This window comes from Hyla sarda, chromosome 4 (genome assembly GCF_029499605.1).
Source record: "Hyla sarda isolate aHylSar1 chromosome 4, aHylSar1.hap1, whole genome shotgun sequence".
Classification (NCBI taxonomy): Eukaryota; Metazoa; Chordata; class Amphibia; order Anura; family Hylidae; genus Hyla; species Hyla sarda.
Genome location: NC_079192.1, coordinates 68,105,663 through 68,120,363, shown reverse-complemented (window position 1 = coordinate 68,120,363; position 14,701 = coordinate 68,105,663). Strand labels below are relative to the sequence as shown.

Here is a 14,701-nt window from a genome sequence, read left to right as displayed (position 1 = left end):
TGCGTTACAAAGTCCAAAGGGCATCACTAGGTACTGAAAGTGACCGTCCTGGGTGTTAAATGCGGTCTTCCACTCGTCTCCTTTACAAATGCGGATCAAATTGTAGGCCCCGCGGAGATCCAACTTGGTGAAAATCTTGGCTCCACTGAGACGGTCAAACAGCTCAGAGATTAGAGGCAGAGGGTAACGGTTTTTAATGGTAATTTTATTGAGTTCTCTATAATCGATGCAGAGTCGGAGAGAGCCATCCTTTTTAGACACAAAGAAAAACCCGGCTCCAGCAGGAGACGAAGACTTCCTAATAAAGCCTCTCTGTAAATTCTCACTTACATAGTCCGACATGGCCTGAGTCTCTAGAGGTGAGAGAGGATAAATTCTGCCCCGAGGAGGAGTAGAGCCCGGTAACAGGTCAATGGGACAATCATAAGGCCTGTGAGGAGGAAGAGTCTCCGCTTGTTTTTTACAGAAGACATCAATTTTACAAATTGATGGTAAGGCTTGGGGAGACCTGGTGGCGGAGGAACTGGCGGGACCCGTTTGATAGGAGCAGGCTTGAAGCACCGGTCAGGGCAGGAGGAACCCCAATGCAGAATCTCACCGGTGGACCAATTCAATACAGGAGAGTGGCGTTGCAACCACGGTAAACCCAGCAGGAGTTCGGAGGAGCAGAAGGGAAGAACAAGAAATTCCAGAGTCTCGGTATTGAATATCCCAATGTCCATCCGCAGGGGCTGGGTGCGGTATTGTACCGTAGCAGAGAGTTTTCCCCCGTTGACCGTAGAAATAAGGAACGGCTTGGGCAGACGGGTTATAGGAATTTGATACTTGTCGACCAAGGAGGCGTGGATGAAGTTGCCGGCAGAGCCGGAATCCAAGATAGCAGCAGCAGAGAAGAAGGACTTGGCCGAAAGGAACAACTGCACGGATATAATCAGGCGTGGAGAGGAAGAATCCACACCTAGTAATGCCTCTCCCACATCCACTAGGTGCGAGCGTTTCCCGAACGTGGAGGACGAAGAGGACAGTCCTTAAGGAAGTGCTCAGTACTAGCGCAGTACAAACACAGGTTCTCGTCTCTACGGCGGCTCCGTTCTTGAGGGGTCAGGCGAGACCGGTCCACCTGCATGGCCTCCACAGCGGAAGACCCAGAGACAGGTAGAGGTGGACGCTGGAACACTGGAGTCAGACGAGAGCAGTGTTTAGGACGAGCTTTTTCCTTTTCAAGATGGAGTTCCTCTTGTCTCTCAGAGAAACGTTTGTCAATCCTGGTGGCTAGCAAGATGAGGTCACTCAGGGTGGTAGGCAGGTCACGTGCAGCAAGGACATCTTTAATGTCACAATTAAGTCCCTTCTTAAAGGTGGCACAAAGAGCTTCATTATTCCAGTTCAGCTCGGAAGCAAGGGTGCGGAACTGGACGGCATAGTCACCCACGGTAGAATTTCCTTGGGACAAGTTTAGCAAAGCAGTCTCTGCAGAGGTAACCCGGGCAGTTTCCTCAAAAACACTACGAAACTACAGACAAAAACTCTGGACAGAAGCGGTGGCTTGATCAGCGCGGTCCCAAAGCGGTGTAGCCCAGGCCAGGGCCCTCCCGGAGAGCAGAATGAGGATGAAGGCTACCTTGGCTTGCTCAGACGGAAACTGGTCTGATAGTAGCTCGAGATAAAGAGAGCACTGAGACAGGAACCCTCGGCATAGTTTAGGATCTCCGTCGTATTTGTCTGGTAGAGACAAACGGATTCTGGCTCCAGTGGTAACTGCGGGCGGAGGTGATGCAGCAGGTGCAGGCGGAGGTGCAGGCTGTTGCTGAGCACATAGGAGCTGTTGCATCATGGCGGTCAACTGGGCCAGCTGTAGACCTTGCTGGGCCACAATGGAGGTGAGGTCCGCTAGACTTGGCAGGGGAACATCAGCGGGATTTATGGCCGGATCTTACTGTCACGTACCGGCAGGATAGGTAGTGGATCCTCTGGACCAGAGAGGCGATGGCACGGGTTGTACTGGAGGACCGGTTCTATGCCGTTACTGGTTTTCACCAGAGCCCGCCACAAGGCGGGATGGACTTGCTGCGGCGGTAACTACCAGGTCGTATCCCCCAGTAACAACTCAACCTCTCAGGCAGCTGATATAGCGTGGTACACAGGGAGCAGGCAAGAGCGTAGTCGGACGTAGCAGAGGTCAGGGCAGGCAGAAAGGGTTCACAGGCGAGTATACGGTAGCAATGGGTACGGCAAACGGCAAGGCAATATCACAGTAGGGAACGCTTTCTCAAAGGCACAAGGCACAAAGATCTGGCAAGGGCAGGAAGGGGAAGGTGCCTTTTATTGGGAAGGGCCAGTGGGAGGTGAGGAACCAGCGCACCAATTACCGGTGCGCCGGCCCTTTAAATTTACTGAAGCCGGCGCGCACGCGCCCTAGAGAGCCACGCAGGGAGCAGGTAAGGCGAACAGGGACGCGGCGCGTGAGCGGGACCAGCCACCACACTAGCCGCGTCTCTGTCACTGTGAGACCCGCGCTCCCGGTCAGTACGTCTGACCGGGAGACGCCGAGGCTACGGAGCAGAGGACAGAGGCAGCGAGCGCTCCGATCCGGAGGTGAAGACCGGAGCGCTCGCTGTGACAGCCAATGTGCTACTAATATATTCCTTAGCTGAGTAGTAGTCACTGGATTTGTAGAGATAATTGTAACTCACGTTTTAGAAGTAGCTAACAAGGAGAATACAACAGCCGGCACTACCAATACTAAGCCGTAGAGAAGAACAAAGAGATACAACAATATCGGAGCCGGACCTAATAGTCCTGAGGCGGTGGTGCTCAGCCCGTAGACAACGATGGTTCAGCAAGAAGTAGTAAGAAGAGGCGACACTCACCATTCAGGATAACTTCTTTACTCACTCAGCGGTGACAACAAACGGGGTTGCGGGCGAGGGAGTGGCTGCTGCTCCTTAGGCTTTGGCCTAGATGCAATTGTGCAGGAATTGATGCTGCTTTAGTGTACAGGATGAGAAGCAGGAATTAAGAGAGTGCAGGAACAAGAGAGCTAACTGAGAGACTACAGCCCCTTATATACCAGGGGGCTGGACTAAAGCCCATTGGTTGCTAATGCCTGGGGTTCCTGTGCCCATGGAACTCTGGGTATATCACATGACAGTAGGTCACATGACCAAGGAAGGTCCTATACATTTTATACAAACTGTACAACTTTACACATATGAACAATAGATACACATAATGAATATACATTGCATTTATATGAGACAACAAGGGGGGAGCCCTGCAGGAGAGCCCTATGGACCTTAGGGACTCTTCCTGAGGGGACTTAAGGATGGTAGAGGACTAACTCCTGTACCGGGATACCACACTAACTTTTGTCACATGATACCAGCTTTGAAGGGCACTTGCTGTCAGAACCACATTTCATCTCATTTAAACCCCCAAATAACCCTTTTACAAGTCGCACAACATCACACGCTAATGCACAAAATGTACAACAACATATTCTAGAATTCCCAGAGCCAAACTGTAAATAAGACACCCAGTCGGCAGAATGACGACAATTACTTAAGACACAGCACGTAAAATGTGGCTTGATCTTGTGGCTATTGCAAATGCATGCAGAATGTTTACAGAAATCTCCCATTGCGTTTACTGGAATCTACCACCAGAGACGACAGAAATAGAGAGGACATTTATTTATTTCATTTTTTTTTTTTAACGTTTACATTTTTGGTTTAAAAATAAAATACAAGACTTGATGGGAGTGATTTTCCCAGACCCTACTCCATCTGCTGTCAATCATCCTACGGCGTCTTGTTGACCAGATCGTCCACTACACAGCATCCAGTCCATTATTATCCCTCCTGCTTGACACACTGGGTATTCCAGTTTAGTTTTCCTCTGAAATAAAGTAGATGTTTCCCGTAAGTTTGCACTTGAAAAATGAGTCATAAAAGGATCTACAAGTTGATTCCTATTGATGATAATATAACTTGCTGATGCAGATGTATAAATGTTCAGTCATTCACCACGGAAGAAATATAAATGTTTGTTTTTGGCAGTAAGGCTACATTCACACTGTGTTTAATCCTTGTGATTAAATGCATTTACCAGGAAAAGCTTCTGACGTATACGTTTGATGGATTCAATTAACAGATGCCATATAGTCCCATCCATCACTATAGGTACCCATTGTAAAAAAAAAAAATGAATACAGTGCAATATATTTTTTTGACTACATGGATATATCGAATAGCCCACCTAGAGTCCAGAATGACACATTTATACTTACACTAATACTTATACTTACACTTACATTTATACAAACATGTATACCGTATATACTCGAGTATAAGCCGAGTTTTTCAGCACGATTTTTCGTGCTGAAAACACCCCCCTCGGCTTATACTTGAGTGAACTCCCCCACCCGCAGTGGTCTTCAACCTGCGGACCTCCAGAGGTTTCAAAACTACAACTCCCAGCAAGCCCGGGCAGCCATCGGCTGTCCGGACTTGCTGGGAGTTGTAGTTTTGAAACCTCCGGAGGTCCGCAGGTTGAAGACCACTGCGGCCTTCGACATCATCCAGCCCCCTCTCACCCCCTTTAGTTCTGTACAGTACTCACCTCCGCTCGGCGCTGGTCCGGTCCTGCAGGACTGTCCGGTGAGGAGGTGGTCCGGTGGGATAGTGGTTCCGGGCTGCTATCTTCACCGGGGAGGCCTCTTCTAAGCGCTTCGGGCCCGGCCTCAGAATAGTCACGTTGCCTTGACAACGACGCAGAGGTGCGTTCATTGCCAACGTACTTCTGCGTCATTGTCAAGGCAACGCCTTATTCCGGGCCGGAAGCGCGGAGAAAAGGCGCCCCCGGTGAAGATAGCAGCCCGGAACCACTATCCCACCGGACCACCTCCTCTCCGGACAGCCCTGCAGGACCGGACCAGCGCCGAGCGGAGGTGAGTACTCAGAACTAAAGGGGGTGAGAGGGGGCTGGATGATGTCGAAGGCCGCAGTGGTCTTAAACCTGCGGACTTCCGGAGGTTTCAAAACTACAACTCCCAGCAAGCCCGGGCAGCCATCGGCTGTCCGGACTTGCTGGGAGTTGTAGTTTTGAAACCTCTGGAGGTCCGCAGGTTGAAGACCACTGAGGGCGAATGATGAGAAGAGGATGATGAAGGGGGGGGTGTGTGGGATGATGACAAGAGGATGATGAAGGGGGGGGGGGTGGGATGATGAAGGGGGGATGTGTGGGATGATGACAAGGGGATGATGAAGGGGGGATGTGTGGGATGATGACAAGGGGATGATGAAGGGGGGATGTGTGGGATGATGACAAGGGGATGATGAAGGGGGGATGTGTGGGATGATAAGGGGATGATGAAGGGGGGATGTGTGGGATGATGACAAGGGGATGATGATGAGGATGTTAATGACGGGTCTGGATGATGACAGGGGGGGATGATGTATTTCCCACCCTAGGCTTATACTCGAGTCAATAACTTTTCCTGGGATTTTGGGTTGAAATTAGGGGTCTCGGCTTATACTCGGGTCAGCTTATACTCGAGTATATACGGTACTTACTTGGGGTGCCACAGGGTGGTGTTAGTGGAAATACCTGATTACTTCATGACGCCAGAGCACCATTATCCTATACACAGTCCGAGGTTAGGGACAGCTTCTCCTGGGCCGGACACAGGGAGTTACAGATAACTGTCTTTACTGAGCTTGGTGCAGATGGTAATACACATATAGTGGTTTTGGGTGAGAGAGTGCAGCGTAACCCCTTGGGAGCCCTGTTGCCTTGCTGGGACTTGTGGTGCTTTCACCAAACAGATTAATACTGGCTTGTGAGACAGGTAGATGAATCCTAGTAGGTAGGGTTCTGTCAAGATACTGAAGCCTTCTCCGCTGGGGTATGAACTTCCACTGAGCGAGTAATCCTTGCAGAATGACCAGAGAGATTAGATTTGAGCTAGGCCTTCCCTTGAGGCTTCTCCACACAGCACACCTGAACCACACTGTTGCTCAGGAGGGTGAACTGGGTTAACTGCTCCCCCCAATACACTATATAGGGGAGACTTTAGGGGTTCCCATTGGCAGGCAGAGTCACATGGGGTTCACGGCTCTCACTTAAGGGTACAGTAACACAGAAAAACATATTTACCTATAAAAGCGATATAATTAATTTAGGAAAATATATTACTTTGCAATAGAATGTAATCATAAATTAACTACAAGTCTCTAGTGGTCCCAACACCTTGTGTTACCAAGCTGCCCGAAACAGTCCAAAGCCACAGGACAGATATTGGACTGGAGCTCCGCTGGCTATGTCAAAACTACGCTAGTCATTTTTTCTCTGCTCAACTCCTACAATACAACAGACACCCGATGGAAACCCGGCAGTCTGTTGTGCTCTGACCCGTTCAGAGTCCATTTGGTTAAAAAAACAAAAGAACAAAAAAGAAAATAAGCTGAACAAACCCCGAACAAGATGGCGTGCAACGCTGATGTGAACTTAGCCTAAGCAAGAGCTTATGTACCAGAGAGGCTACTCATGTAGCTGCTATCTCCCCCTGGAAAGAAGATGCTGACTGCATCCCTTATTGAGGAAAAAAACACTATACATCCTATTGTAGATGGTTGGATGTGTGTGGTGCTGTTGGCATGTACATATATGCAATGGCACTCTACACCCTTATATTGGCGCTTTATAGAATATATACAGGGGCAGGGACTCCTGTCCTGTCTGCACTCCCTGCTCCTGTACTGTACAGCGTTATTTCATCATGTGCAGCCTGTAGGAGGAGACTCTGTGTACACAGGGGTGTGTGGCTGTGAACAGTGTACAGCGCTGTGGAATCTGAGTGTGCTATACAGATAAAGAATAATTACTAAGTGAAGGAACCTGGCTGCACATCATGGAACTGTGTAAAAGGCTTATTATTTAACCCCTTAAGGACCGGGGTTTTTTCCGTTTTAGCATTTTCGTTTTTTGCTTCTTGCCTTTAAAAAATCATAACTCTTTAAATTTTGCACCTAAAAATCCATATGATGGCTTATTTTTTGCGCCACCAATTCTACTTTGTAATGACATCAGTCATTTTGCCCAAAAATCTACGGTGAAACGGAAAAAAAAATCATTGTGCGACAAAATTGAAAAAAAAAACGCCGTTTTGTAACTTTTGGGGGCTTCCGTTTCTACGTAGTACATTTTTCGGTAAAAATGACACCTTATCTTTATTCTGTAGGTCCATATGATTAAAATGATACCCTACTTATATAGGTTTGATTTTGTCGGACTTCTGGAAAAAAATCATAACTACATGCAGGAAAATTAATATGTTTAAAATTGTCATCTTCTGACCCCTATAACTTTTTTATTTTTCCGGGTATGGGGCGGTATGAGGGCTCATTTTTTGCGCCGTGATCTGAAGTTTGTAACAGTACCATTTTTGCATTGATAGGACTTATTGATCGCTTTTTATTCATTTTTAAATGATATAAAAAGTGACCAAAAATGCACTATTTTGGACTTTGGAATTTTTTTGCGCGCACGCCATTGACCGAGCGGTTTAATTAATGATATATTTTTATAATTCGGACATTTCCCAAAGCGGTGATACCATATATGTTTATTTTTATTTTTATTTACACTGTGTTTTTTTTTTATTGGAAAAGGGGGGTGATTCAAACTTTTAATATGGGAGGAGTTAAATGATCTTTATTCACTTTTTTTTTCCACTTTTTTTTTTGCAGTGTTATAGGTCCCATAGGGACCTATAACACTGCACACACTGATCTCCTATGCTGATAACTGGTTTCTCATAAGAAACCAGTGATCAACGATTCTGCCGCATGACTGCTCATGCCTGGATCTCAGGCACTGAGCAGTCATTCGGCGATCGGACAGCGAGGAGGCAGGTAGGGGCCCTCCCGCTGTCCTGTCAGCTGTTCGGGATGCCGCGATTAGCCGCGGCTATCCCGAACAGCCCGACTGAGCTAGCCGGCAACTTTCACTTTCACTTTTAGCCGCGCAGCTCAGCTCTGAGCGCGCGGCTAAAGGGTTAATAGCGCGCGGCGCCGCGCGCTATTAGAGGCGGGTCCCGGCTTCACTATGACGCCGGGCCTGCCGTGATATGACGCGGGGTTACTGTGTAACCCCGCGTTATATCGGGAGAGCAGGACCAAGGACGTACCGGTACGTCCTTGGTCCTTAAGGGGTTAAGTGCCGATCTGCTAGGTCTTCCCATCTGAAAGGGCTCTAATACACATAGAAACTATCAGTTGAACAGGCCAATATCGCCGTGTGTCCTGCAGCCACCATCAAATGCTAGTAAGCTACAGTCAAAGCTTTGTCAGTCTTCAGTCAACTCAAGTCAGTCCCTGTCATCTGTCAAGTCAGCGTGGCCTGCATTATATTGTCCAGCCCTACTAAAAGTCCCAGAAAGCCCTTAAGGTCTTTGAGTCACTGGTCACCTCTGTGGGCCCTGGCTGAACTGTATAGACTTTACCATCTGTCTATCCTCAGTAAAGCTACCGCTATCCGTAACTTGGCATCAGAGTCATTATTGCCCCCGTGCATAGCCCAAGATCTAGCGGTATACCTTTGGGTGGTATTGAGGATAAACCACACCCTGGCGTCACAAAAACAAGGGGTTAATGCCATCTGCCCCTAGGGTAACAACATCTGCCCTAATCACACCCCGTTACCACACACCGATCTACAAGATCCGTTGGTGCTCATTTACAATATGGCCCTTAAGATACAAATTCCATTCACATGTTTCCTTGGTCCTTTCTAAAGAGGATCCACCAGCTCTCCTGATCTGCCTGTTTTACTATATAACTGGAAGACACGTTCTAAAAACTCTGCATTGTACCATTTCTCTTTTATTCCTCTTGGAAATATATAAATAAATTGTCAACAGCGCAGAGAACAGTACAATGCAGAGTTCTAAGAAAAGATGCTCTAGAATTGTCATTTCACTGGCAATAAAAGTATTTACAGAAAATCTCTGCCAACCAATGACCTTCCCTACCATCCATTACGACTTTGAAAAATTACAATTTTTTTTGGACTATGCAGCCATTAAAGTGAGGCTTTCTGCTGTATCCTTAAAATGTCGTAACGCAAGCCGGCAAGTTCTTGTTATGTAACCAGAGATGTTCTGCAAGTTGCCATAGAAGGAAATCCAAATTGGCAGCAGTCAAATCCAGCGATGCTATTCCCCATATGTTCTTTTATTTCCCCAAACTGCCACATGCAGCCAATATAATCCTATGGTATTGTGTTGAGAGGCAAGAGCTATATTGACGGTAGATACTGTGTCAGATCAGTCCGCTGAGACACTACCCTGCCAGAGAGTGGGTTACATGCTAGGGACCACCTGCCACGCACACTGACAACTTTAACACCAGAGAGACACCCTACAAAGGAGCCGCTAAGTGAGAGCAAAACAAATGAATAGAAACGGCCTAATTATCCTTATTAATTAAACAGCGAGCGCGTCTGCGGGGATTGTGAGTGCGGAGGCTGACAGACTGCTCTACGCCAAATCTCTTTGCTTTCATGTATAGCAAGACTTTGTGCTATGTGAGTGATGTGATAGGCCCCATGACAACCTCCAAGTCATTGAAAAGTATGTTTACCAATTAATTTCGCATTAAATGTGAGAAATGCCTACCATTCATCGCTTTCCAGAGCACTTCATTCTTGGAGTAATGATCTTCTATTAGGCGCAAAAGATTATGGCGCTTTATACATGGAGTGTGTTATATTATACACTGCAATCATTAACTTCATGTAGTTTACATTTACCTTCTGACATGAAAAGATACACTTCATCTACATGTGAATATATTCTCAATATGGTGCATATAAAAAGGGACTAAGGCAGATTAACGTTATTTGTATTTTGGAAAAAGTAGAAGAGTGGGTTAAGAAGAACACAGGCGTCTCGGCTTGTTTTATGACCGTGGCATGGTGCCCATTTTATATTCTGTATGTATATACAGAATGCATTAAAAAGCCGTTACGTTAAAACCTAATTTTTGTGCCTTCATCAAAGGATTTATGTGTTTGTTTTTTTCACGTACCTTTGGCGCAATACTTTGGCGCAGTGTCTTTTTGCGCCAAAGTTTGACGCATCTTCTCCACTGTCATTTTTACAACTTTCTCAAAATCACACGGTCCTGTGTGTGATTTTAACTTTAGTCAGTAATTCATCATTTGCGCCAAGCAATTTTGCGCCTTTAGTTTTTTTTGTTTTTTTTTTGTCGCAAATCACCGCCAAGAAATTTTGCACATGGAAAACACACTTAGCAATGCCACAAAATGTAAAGGCGTCAAAATACATTAAAAAGGGCTGCTCAATACTATCCTGCGACATAGTTGTCTCTGAGGGACCTTCACCCTCCGTTGAGCCAGCATTGGACATGGCCACACGGGGTCAGGAAAGGTAAGCACTAAAGCAGTGGACTCCAACCTGCGGACCTCCAGATGTTGCAAAACTACAACTCCCAGCATGCCCGGACAGCCGTTGGCTGTCCGGGCATGCTGGGAATTGTAGTTTTGCAACATCTGGAGGTCCGCAGGTTGAAGACCACTGCACTAAAGTAACCAAAAAAAAAAACTACTCAAGTTGAAAATAAAATCCATTTCACATGGTGGCTATAAACCCCACAAAAGAAAATACCTCATGTCGCTTGCTGATATACTGCAGGAGGGACTCCGAAATGGCTGCTCTACAGGGTAAAATACACGTCCTCTGTGGTGGTAAGTTCTGTGTAAAAGGCGCCGTGAACAGCTGATTTCAACATTTGAGCCAAATGATAAATTTGGTTCATGTCCACGAAAACCAAAGTGAAAAAAAAAAGGGTAAAAAAGAAACTGTCAACAGGCAAAATTGATAAATACCCCCCTATGTCCTATTGAGGCATGGACTCCACGAGACCTCTTATGGTGTCCTGTGATATCTTCCACCAAGACGTTATCAGCACATCCTTTCAGCCCTGTAAGTTGTGAGGTGCGTTCTCCATAGACTGGTGGAGGTGAAGTCAACAACTTGATTTCTTTATCATGTTCCCCAAACCATGCCTAAACTATTTTTGCAGTGTAACCCTGGCATTTTTCTCCTGGAAAAGGGCAGAGCCCTGAGGACTCGATCTGTACGATGTTTAGGTAGGTGATACATAGTGTTGAGCGGCATAGGCCATATTCGAATTCGCGATATTTCGCGAATATATGGACGAATATTCGTCATATATTCGCTAAATTCGCATATTCGTAATATTCGCGTTTTATTTTCGCATGTTTGAAAATTCGCGTATGCGAAAAATTTGCATATGCGAAAATTTACATAAACCATAATTAGCATAAGTGAAAATTTGCAAATGCGAAAATTAGCATATGCAAATTTCCGCATATGCAAAAATTTGCACGCCAGTCTCACACAGTAGTATTAGAGCCTTCTTTACACCACACAAGCTGGAACCAGAGAGGGATGATCACTGTGAAAAAAAAACAAAAAAAAAAAAAACGAATATTCGTAATTACGAATATATAGTGCTATACTCGCGAATATGCGAATATGCAATATTCGCGAATAAAATTCGCATTGTGAATATTCGCAAGCAACACTAGTGATACATGTCACAGTAACATCCACAAGAATGTCGTGGCCCAACAGTAAACTGCCAAGATCATTACTCTACCTCCACTGCTTGTTTTCTCCCTCCTGGTACACCGTAGTGCCAGCTCTTCTTCTGATGAGTGATGCACGTGCATCTGGCCATCCACATCATGTAAAAAAAAAACTTGGTCCATCAAACCAGGTTGCCATCTTCCATTGCTCCATGGTCCAGATCTGATGCTTGCAGTTCCAGATACTTTTTGGCAGAGGGTAGGGTCGGTATGGGCAGCTTGTGGTTACATAGTCCCATAATCAGCCAGCTGCGATGCCCTGTGCGCTCTGACATCTTTATATTATAGTCAGCAGTAACTTTTTCAGAAATTTGTGTTACAGTTCCCTAGGCCCTATTGCATGGTCTGCCCGGCCCTGCACAGTATATAAGCGCTGATCTCCTAGAACGACACTTGTTTACAGAGCCTTTTACAGATCTGTTAGAGATGCTCGTCTAGCTACCACAATTTCGCTCAGAGCCTTATTCTTGCAAAATTTTCCCGTTTCTAATACATCAACCATCAGAACTGACTGCTTTCTGCCCAATATATCCCACCCCTTAACAGGGGTCATTGTCTCCATATAATCAATGTTATTCACGTCTCCAGTCAGTGTATAAACTGTCCATCTTACAACAGTGTTGTAAGAACACCAGTCTGATAGACTGACAGTAGGTACCAACAATGCTGTAGGATAAGGCTAGAGAATTATAAGTGCACCTATATTGAGCTTGGAGCTAGGGTTCCCCAGAAATTGAAGAATCTTGGTAAGGCTGCATTCACACCACATTGGGGGTCTATGGCAGCCACATCCGGCAGGGAAATTTCAAAACCACCTCCTGTCATAAGGAACAGAAATAATAGAAAAAATCCAGCTCACTGTGTGCTCGTCGTTCACCCGCACTGTGCTGAGGCAGGCACTGAGGCAATATAGCAAAGAAGGAAAGTTGTCCAGCGAGGGAATAGTGCAAAAATCTTCTTTATTATTAAAAGCCAGCAAACAGGATACAAAGTGACGCATTTCAGGTGTCCATCAACATACAACAAAGGGTACGACTAAGGGTGCAGATGGACACCAGAAACGCGTCCCTTTGTATCCTGTTTGCTGGCTTTTAATAATAAAGAAGATTTTTGCACTATTCCCTCACTGGACAACTTTCCTTCTTCACCTCCTGCCATATCCCTGTTGAACCCTTGCCAGACCCTGTTCATTTCAATGAGGTGATCAGAATCAGCTAATGACTCCGGTCGGCTCATTTTCCCACCATATTCCATTTTTTAACCGGACAAAAAAACTCGTCAGGCCACAGTTTTCATTCCAGTTCAAAAACCGAATAAAGTGGGAAAATGAGCCAACTGGACCCTATAGCCGACTCCGGTCACCTCGTTGAAACTAATGGGGTACAACATGGGTTTGGCAGGGATACGGCAGGAGACGGTTTTGAAATTCCCCTGTCGGATCAGGCTGTCATATGTGCTAAACGTGATGTTTATGCAGCCTAATAAATCTGTAGTAAAACTTTGGAAATTACTGACTTAGGCTGGGTTCACACTACGTTTTGTTACTACGGTTCCCGTATACGGCTGGGAGGAGGGGGCGGGGCTTAATTGTGGCGCCTGCACTCAGCCGTCTAGGGGAACCTTATTTAATGCATGTCTATGAGCCAACCGGAGTGAACCGCAGCCTCCGGTCGGCTGCGTTTTAGGCCGTATGCGGTTTCCCGACCGCAGGCAAAAACGTGGTCGACCGTGTTTTTGCCTACGGTCGGGAAACCGCATACGGCCGAAAAAGCAGCCGACCGGAGGCTGCGGTTCACTCCGGTCGGCTCATAGACATGCATTAAATACGGTTCCCCTATACGGCTGAGTGCGGGTGCCACAATTAAGCCCCGCCCCCCTCCTCCCAGCCGTATACGGGAACCGTAGTAACAAAACGTAGTGTGAACCCAGCCTAAGACAATAACATGGTAATATTCCTTCCATGTAACATAAAATGTACCATCTATGACACAATTATAGCATTATAAGACTGGCTGCTCCAAGAAGTCTGTGCCATAGTGTATGAATAGTATACTGAGGACCGGGGCTTCATTTAATGAGAATATTTCCAAAGTAACCCCTGTAAATAAATAATATTTCTGTATTATAATGTACGGATGACTGCAGTGTGTAAGGGCTGGCGTCACTGGGTCATATGTCACAGTGTTAACAACACAATGGCCTTGCGGGTTCATGTGAAAGGACAGCACACATGCAATTGCATGTTCTGAACGTTCTGACTTGGCTTGGAAGCGAGTGAGAACTTCTCTAGACTAAGCCTGTTCCCAGAAGTTTGTAAAAAACTTTCTACAGGAAGCACGAAACCTGTTGGCAGGATGACGAGGAACAGCGCAATAAGCAGAAGGTTTATATTATATGGAGAAGATGCCTTCTAAAGACTGGAATATGAACTGATACTGTAGCCTTACAGAAAAACGTCACTTACCCTATTGCTGTAGAGGACCTGACACTTCTATGCATTACACAGACATCGATGATTCTTGAGTTCTTGGCAACTGAGACCCAGACTGATCACGAGAGGTCATGATGGGTCTTTCTCCCCCTTTTGCAAAAGTGCATGTGCCTTGAAATTAATAGAAACTTAGTAAGGAGACCAGATGAAGGAAGTCAACAGATTATTGGTATAGTGACTTAAAGGGGTACTCTGGTGGAAAACATTTTTTTTTTTAAAAATCAACTGGTGCCAGAAAGTTAAACAGATTTGTAAAATAGGTTTGTAATGGGGATTTTCACCTGCTCTAAACAGTTCCTGATGTGGAAAGAGGTGTCAGCAGAGAGCACTGTGGTTAGACAGAAAAGAACAACTTAACTTCCTCTGTAGTATACAGCAGCTGATAAGTACTGGAAGGATTAAGATTTTTTTAATAGAAGTAATTTACAAATCTGTTTAACTTTCTGGAGCCAGTTGACATGAAAAAAAAAAATATTTTCCACCAGGGTATCACCTTTAAGCTGAATTCACATCATA

General features: G+C 45.8%; 1 protein-coding gene across 1 annotated transcript in view; it reads right to left on the bottom strand.

Annotated features, from left to right (window-relative positions):
• The window catches only part of SEMA4C (semaphorin 4C), a 96,545-nt gene extending 82,249 nt beyond the window's left edge, over positions 1–14,296 (bottom strand). Inside the window, exon 1 of the mRNA XM_056571338.1 lies at positions 14,159–14,296. The gene's annotated coding sequence lies outside the window, so the exon portion shown is untranslated. The remainder of the gene's footprint in view (positions 1–14,158) is intronic.
• Positions 14,297–14,701: the final 405 nt, after the last annotated feature.